Genomic DNA, 7,398 nt, shown 5'->3' on the forward strand with positions numbered 1-7,398 from the left:
AGAGTCATATCTCTACCGGCAGCGTGTTTCTTTGCCATTGATCGCTTCTGTGATAGCAAATCCCATAAAGGGCTTTCCCATCTAGTGGCAAGTGTGCCCTCTATACGTCTCTATAGGTCCCTGTACGTGCGGTCTATAACCAGAACTGGCAGCTCGAAAGAGATTTTGAATGAAAATATATGATAGTGCAGTACTTGTAGACTAGTACAGGAAATCACCGCCACAAATGAAAGGTGAAACTAGTGATCAAACCTTTAGTTAATATGTAGGCTATTTCTGGTAGAGCGTGCACAGCTCGTCTTGCTCCCTCGAACAGTTAAACAAACGTTGGTTGAGATCTTGACATTTTTCATGAAAGTAAAGTAATAACTTGTAAAGTAACCAGTTTTTTTTTGTTAAATGTATCAAGTAATATGTTATATTACTTTTAAAGAAACTAATCCCAACACTGCTTATTTCTGAGCTCAATCGCACTCATTCTGCCACTCATCCAAAACAGGTTCTTGACCATGCTGCTGAGTTGCAAGTCCTCACCTTCAATCAGCTTCCTGTAAGTCGTGATCTCAATCTCCAGAGCCATCTTGATGTCCAGAAGGTCCTGGTACTCGCGCAGGTGGTGAGCAATCTTGTCCTTGGTGGTTTCCAGCTCAAGCTTCAGGGCCTCGATCCTCGCCTGCAAGTCTTCCAGTTCCCTCTTGTACCTCTCCGTTGTTTTGTTGACCTCTGCTTCCAGAGCGTCATTCAGAGCATCCAGGTCACACTCTTTGTTTTGGATATCCTTCCTGGCGCTCGTAATTTCTTCTCTAACGCTTCGGGCCTTGTCGACGTGCTTTGTCGTCTTGTTGGTAATGTCTTCGAATTTTGATTTGTACCAGGAATCCATTTCAGCCAAGATTTTGGCTGCGATTTCATTGTACTGACTTTGATTTTGTTTGAGAGCAGCCAATAGGTCAGGGAGGGCGAAGGAGCACTGGGATGAGGAATGACCAGAATAGACCTGAGCCATCAGCTCTTCAATTTCCTGTTTCTGCACCCTCTGGAGAAACATGAGCTTAACCTCCAACTGTTCCAGCTGTTTCTCCAAAGCGATGCGTGCAGAGGTGGCCTCGTCGACATCCAGGAGGAATGCTTCAATTTCCAAGCTCGGCCACCTTCCTCTTCTCAAGGGCCTCCTCATATTTAGTTTTGATCATCTCCAGTTGGCCGACCATGGCCTCCTCATCGGCGAGGGCCAGGCCCCACTGGACTCGCATCTTACAGTGCCTTGCGAAAGTATTCGGCCCCCTTGAACTTTGCGACCTTTTGCCACATTTCAGGCTTCAAACATAAAGATATAAAACTGTATTTATTTGTGAAGAATCAACAACAAGTGGGACACAATCATGAAGTGGAACGACATTTATTGGATATTTCAAACTTTTTGAACAAATCAAAAACTGAAAGATTGGGCGTGCAAATTATTCAGCCCCTTTACTTTCAGTGCAGCAAACTCTCTCCAGAAGTTCAGTGAGGATCTCTGAATGATCCAATGTTGACCTAAATGACTAATGATGATAAATACAATCCACCTGTGTGTAATCAAGTCTCCGTATAAATGCACCTGCACTGTGATAGTCTCAGAGGTCCGTTAAAAGCGCAGAGAGCATCATGAAGAACAAGGAACACACCAGGCAGGTCCGAGATACTGTTGTGAAGAAGTTTAAAGCCGGATTTGGATACAAAAAGATTTCCCAAGCTTTAAACATCCCAAGGAGCACTGTGCAAGCGATAATATTGAAATGGAAGGAGTATCGGACCACTGCAAATCTACCAAGACCTGGCCGTCCCTCTAAACTTTCAGCTCATACAAGGAGAAGACTGATCAGAGATGCAGCCAAGAGGCCCATGATCACTCTGGATGAACTGCAGAGATCTACAGCTGAGGTGGGAGACTCTGTCCATAGGACAACAATCAGTAGTATATTGCACAAATCTGGCCTTTATGGAAGAGTGGCAAGAAGAAATCCATTTCTTAAAGATTTCCATAAAAAGTGTTGGTGGCAGCATCATGGTTTGGGCCTGCTTTTCTTCAGCCGGGACAGGGAAGATGGTTAAAATTGATGGGAAGATGGATGGAGCCAAATACAGGACCATTCTGGAAGAAAACCTGATGGAGTCTGCAAAAGACCTGAGACTGGGACGGAGATTTGTCTTCCAACAAGACAATGATCCAAAACATAAAGCAAAATCTATAATGGAATGGTTCAAAAATAAACATATCCAGGTGTTAGAATGGCCAAGTCAAAGTCCAGACCTGAATCCAATCGAGAATCTGTGGAAAGAACTGAAAACTGCTGTTCACAAATGCTCTCCATCCAACCTCACTGAGCTCGAGCTGTTTTGCAAGGAGGAATGGGAAATGTTTTCGGTCTCTCGATGTGCAAAACTGATAGAGACATACCCCAAGCGACTTACAGCTGTAATCGCAGCAAAAGGTTGCGCTACAAAGTATTAACTTAAGGGGGCTGAATAATTTTGCACACCCAATTTTTCAGTTTTTGATTTGTTAAAAAAGTTTGAAATATCCAATAAATGTCGTTCCACTTCATGATTGTGTCCCACTTGTTGTTAATTCTTCACAAATAAATACAGTTTTATATCTTTATGTTTGAAGCCTGAAATGTGGCAAAAGGTCGCAAAGTTCAAGGGGGCCTAATACTTTCGCAAGGCACTGTATCTGCTCGTACAGCAAGCGCAGGCCAGACGGCTTCACAAAGCGATTCTGGAGGCCTTCGATCTCCATCTCCAACTGCTTGTTCTGCTGCTCCAATGAGTTAACCTTGTTGATGTAAACAGCCAGCCTGTCGTTAAGGACGACCATCTCCTGTCTCTCAATGCTGCGTGCGCCACCATACCAGCACACATTGTCCCACCAGCCACGCCAGATCTTTGTGTGGTGGACATGGTCCTTCGGGCCATTGTGCCACCTCTTGAATCACCGTGGGTGAAGATGGCGGATCGAGTACGGGCATCTCGTCGGGTGGGGGAAGGGCTGGACACCCTGACCTGGTAGGATGTAGAGCTGCTGCTGATGTCCTCAAAGTGGCGGCGGGAAGACGACATCCTTTCTGGGCTATGGCTCATGATGACGGTGAGTTGGTTTTTCGATCTCTGTGTCTGAAGGAGGACCTCTGGTTGGCTGTACACCTCTGCTCTCCATCTCTCATTGTATGGGCCTCTTTATACCCAGACAGCCTGGCCAATCCCTGCCCAACTCCTGAGCAAAGAACTCTGTCATTTCTAACCTCTAAGACAAAGGACCTGACCTGCCTCATGGGCATCTGTCATGTCCCTGTGAGGAGCGGAGTTAGGGCTATGAACCAGTGAGGCAGTCGGGCCCATTAAGAAATAAAGTGAGACATAGGCATTGTTTATCAAGCCTGTAATTATGGATTTACTGCATTTTCATTCCCAAGATTCTTCCTATTCACGAGGCTGCAGTGATGTGAACAGAAGCTAAGTCTGCTCAAAAGCCCTATTCCGCATCTAATCAAAGTACACTACATCATACATCACTTGCTCACTCCTATGCGCAAAGACACATTGTTCTAAAGAGGAAGTCAATACATAAAAATAATTAAATTCTACATTTTTGTTGATATATGCATTCAAAACCCTCATTTAGTTAAACACTTTGATTGAGCCAAATAAATGGAGATAAGCTGAAAGCCATTTTGTGTTAGTATGCCCATCGGTAGACCTAAATTGGGTCCGCAGGGGTGTTTATATTGGAGTGAACACTTGGTGGATTCATCCGATAAAGTCAAAGGGGCAATCCGCAGTTGTTACTTCAATTGTTGGACTTAATTATATGTACCCATTGAATCTTGAAGAATATAACATCTAAATGCCTCATGACTGCCATACCCCATCAGAATGCAAAATATAAGCTTCTTTGTATACAAAGTAAATATAAACAAACACTATATAGCGTCAAAACTGTAACTTTGATATCAAATGCAAGGATCAGTCGATGCATCCAAAGCTCTGTTTATGAATTTGAGGGTGGTTACATTTCTCCTGCCACATCCCTCAGCTTTTTACCAAAACAGGGGCGGGATGCTGCTTTGTTAATTTTCAACTGCTGATTGCCCAGTTTAAAGGTTTTGTTTTGCTTTACATCAGATTAGATACATATGTACAAAAAATGCAGGGCTCACTCCTTTGTCCCATAGTTGAAACGGGTGGCATATATTAGTAACTTGTGACATCATAAGGTCCTAATCATTTTGGTAAACCAGTTATAAAATGTGTTCATATTTTATTTTTCCTCCCTTTTAATCTGGTCATGTCTCCGGGGGTGGAATCATGCTTCCAAAGTTTGCAAGTTGTTGAAGTTTGCTAGTTTGTAGCAAACTATATAAAGCTTAATTTGTTCAGAAGTAACTAAACTAAAATGCAATAGTATCTTGCTGCAGCGACACGCTGCATACATCCATGTAGACACATGCTGTAGGCAGTATTTTTCAAACAATAATGTATAGCACAAATTAGATGTCAGCAGGGACTAAATCACCTGACTGTGCCACATATACTGTATGCAGCAGAAAGACTAATATGTTCACATAACAATTTGCCAGTACATTTGGCACATCTATCACACTTTAGATGACATAGGAACTTGCTAATTTCTTCTCGAGGTTAAGAGACAAACTCTGAAGTGATTGTTTGAAAAGGTTATGAATATTGCACTCCACTGCACCAGGGCTTTATCTCAATTAGTCTTTCTTCGATTCCTTGCATCCTCTTGCTTTCATCCCAAAACACATTGGAGAAGAACATCCATGGTCCATTCTCCTCCCATGGATTTTGGAAAATGATGTGAGGAGAGAGGTTGCAAGGTACCAGAAGAAAGACAATAAACAGCCCAAGTTTCTCCCTGACAGAGATGAATTACTTTTCATTACAAATACCCTTTAGTTTTGTCTTAGTCCCCCAAAAATTCCACCTGTAGTTGAGTTTGCCCAAATGGAAGCAGAATGACCATTTCCAAAACGTTACTTCACAATCACACTGGAATAGTGAAAACCATGTCCCATACTACTCATACACTGAGTATAAAGCATTTTACTTTGGAAAGTACAATGCTTGCCTTGAATAAGCTTCAAGCCCTTTCTAAGTAAAACCCCAAACAGCAAATACAAAATTAAAATCTAAGACTGTCTACGGTGCCAGCTGACCTCGAATGGGACCTACTGCTTTCAGCAGAGCACCTGTGGCGTCTGACTAATCTATCACAGCCTCACATGAACAGATGGGCACCACAGCAAGCTCGTTAGTACCCACAATCCACAGCATCAGCACTTTGTGATTGAGCTCTGTTCATGAAAATTCATCCGCTCTCTTCTCTCTGACAATGTGAAAAAGGTTAGTGCTATGATTCTATTCAACATACTGTATGTGATTGGAGATGGATCCGTGTTTCTCTTTTCTTCTCACGTGCCCCCCCCACACCCATTTTTTTTATATAAGGTCCATTTTATGAACGAAGACTTGCAATACGTCTTTGAACATAACAGACTTATATAGGCCCACACATGAATGAGCATTTGCTATTAGGAGTCATGCTGTGGTGAGGTATTACTCTTATACTCACACAGTATCTTGGGAGGACCCAAGGTTTTGAAAGTCATATGCATCATTGTACATAATGCATTCTTTATGAAAAAAGTTGTGCCCTATAGCAGCTGAGCCCAGCTGCTTGGCTCCTTGTGTGTTGTGTGAGTCATTGTTTGGAGTTAGTCTAGACCTCACCAGTTTCAGTTGTCTTTCAAATCCTGAATCAACACGACACATATCTGCTCATGATTACAATTACAATACCTTCCAATATGGTTAAGTCTGGTAAGCAGTCACCAGTTCGGGAGCCAATCGGCCAAAAGGGCGGGACAAAGAAGTGACGGACTTCTCCATTAACCACACTGTCACCCTGAATGGCGACAGAGCCGTCCCCACAGACACAGGCCACCAGAGCAGGCCTCAACTTTGTTAGTCTGCCTCTTCCTTTCCTGTTAAGTTAATCTGCCCCGCTGATCACTTCTTGCCTTCCTTGGTCTGCCAAGCTCCAAGAAGCCAATCAGGCAGCAGAGATTTACATCACTGTAGCCCAGCCCCAGACACAATTAACTGGACAGATTATCCTAATGTCGTCACATCCCGAGAGCGGTGTACACCTCCGCTCAAAGATAGGGCCACATCACCTAGTCGGAGTATACAGCAGACAATTAGTTTCTAGTTCAGGATCGACTGTTATTTGTCAGACACGTTTCCCAGAGCTTAAATGGATTCATAATCCACCCGTGTACCTGAGAAATCACTGTCCTTGAACATTGGTGTGCTTCTTGGGAGGTATAAGTCACAGGCTACAGTAAGAAACCACCAAAAACAACAATACCTCACAAACATTTCAAAATCAAAAGTATTGTGTGGTCAGCTGTAGCATTTCTCAAATGACTTAAGGTATACTAGATCAGCTTTGTAACTGCTTTGCTCACCTTGCTTGTTTTGTTACGCAAGGACGACCCAGGTTCAATTCACTGTCAGTCATTTTATAAAATAAAGATAGATACCCGCACACTGATGAATGCAATGATCGAAGCGCTTTGACCCGAAGGTCTTCGTCAGGCTTCTAGTTTTATTTCACTGGTTTATTTTTTTGTACCCATCACCTGCAAGTTAATGGATGTGTGTACTCTGTTTGAAATGGGTCGTTCTTTGCCATTTTCACTTACCCTTACCTAGAACTCAACACTCATCTCTCTCCATTTCGAAAAGTAAATGGCCTCAATTAACTTACAACCAGCCGCTCTGTGTCAAGTACCCATTTAGTTTGAACAAGAGTGTGATAAACACAAACCCAAATCAGAGGTCCATTAACCTTACAGACATTCATTACTGCTAAGGACTTTGACACAAACACCCATCCATCTGAGGGCACACAGTTTCCAGGAAACCATCAAAAGAAAGGTTTCCATCTGAATTTCTGGGAAAAACTCTGTAGAGGCCTCTGATGCTGAGCTCAGGCCATTGGTAACTGTGGCTCCTACAAAAGCATCAGGTCCTTGATTCCTTGGAAGGCTTTTAAAGCATGCTCCCACGTATGAAAACATTAACATAGTTTTGTATCTTACCACAACCATACAGGTATAAGAGAATAGGCACAATCCATCGCTGATATTAATGGTTTGATTGAATAAAGGGGTTATTTACTAGACCAAGACAAGAATTGAAGGGCACTATAGGTTAGTTGATAAAAAGAGCCCACATGCCGAAGAGCCCACAAAGGGAAGATACATAATTATTTAATCAAGTTAATGGAACACGACAAAGCCAAGAGTCTGAGGAACATAACAGTATCTT

At 42.8% G+C, this 7,398-nt stretch overlaps 1 pseudogene; it reads right to left on the bottom strand.

The window, feature by feature from the left end:
• Positions 1-436: 436 nt before the first annotated feature.
• Positions 437-3,123, bottom strand: LOC109871172 (desmin-like; annotated as a pseudogene).
• Positions 3,124-7,398: the final 4,275 nt, after the last annotated feature.

The sequence above is a fragment of the Oncorhynchus kisutch genome, linkage group LG26, assembly GCF_002021735.2.
Source record: "Oncorhynchus kisutch isolate 150728-3 linkage group LG26, Okis_V2, whole genome shotgun sequence".
Taxonomy (NCBI): Eukaryota; Metazoa; Chordata; class Actinopteri; order Salmoniformes; family Salmonidae; genus Oncorhynchus; species Oncorhynchus kisutch.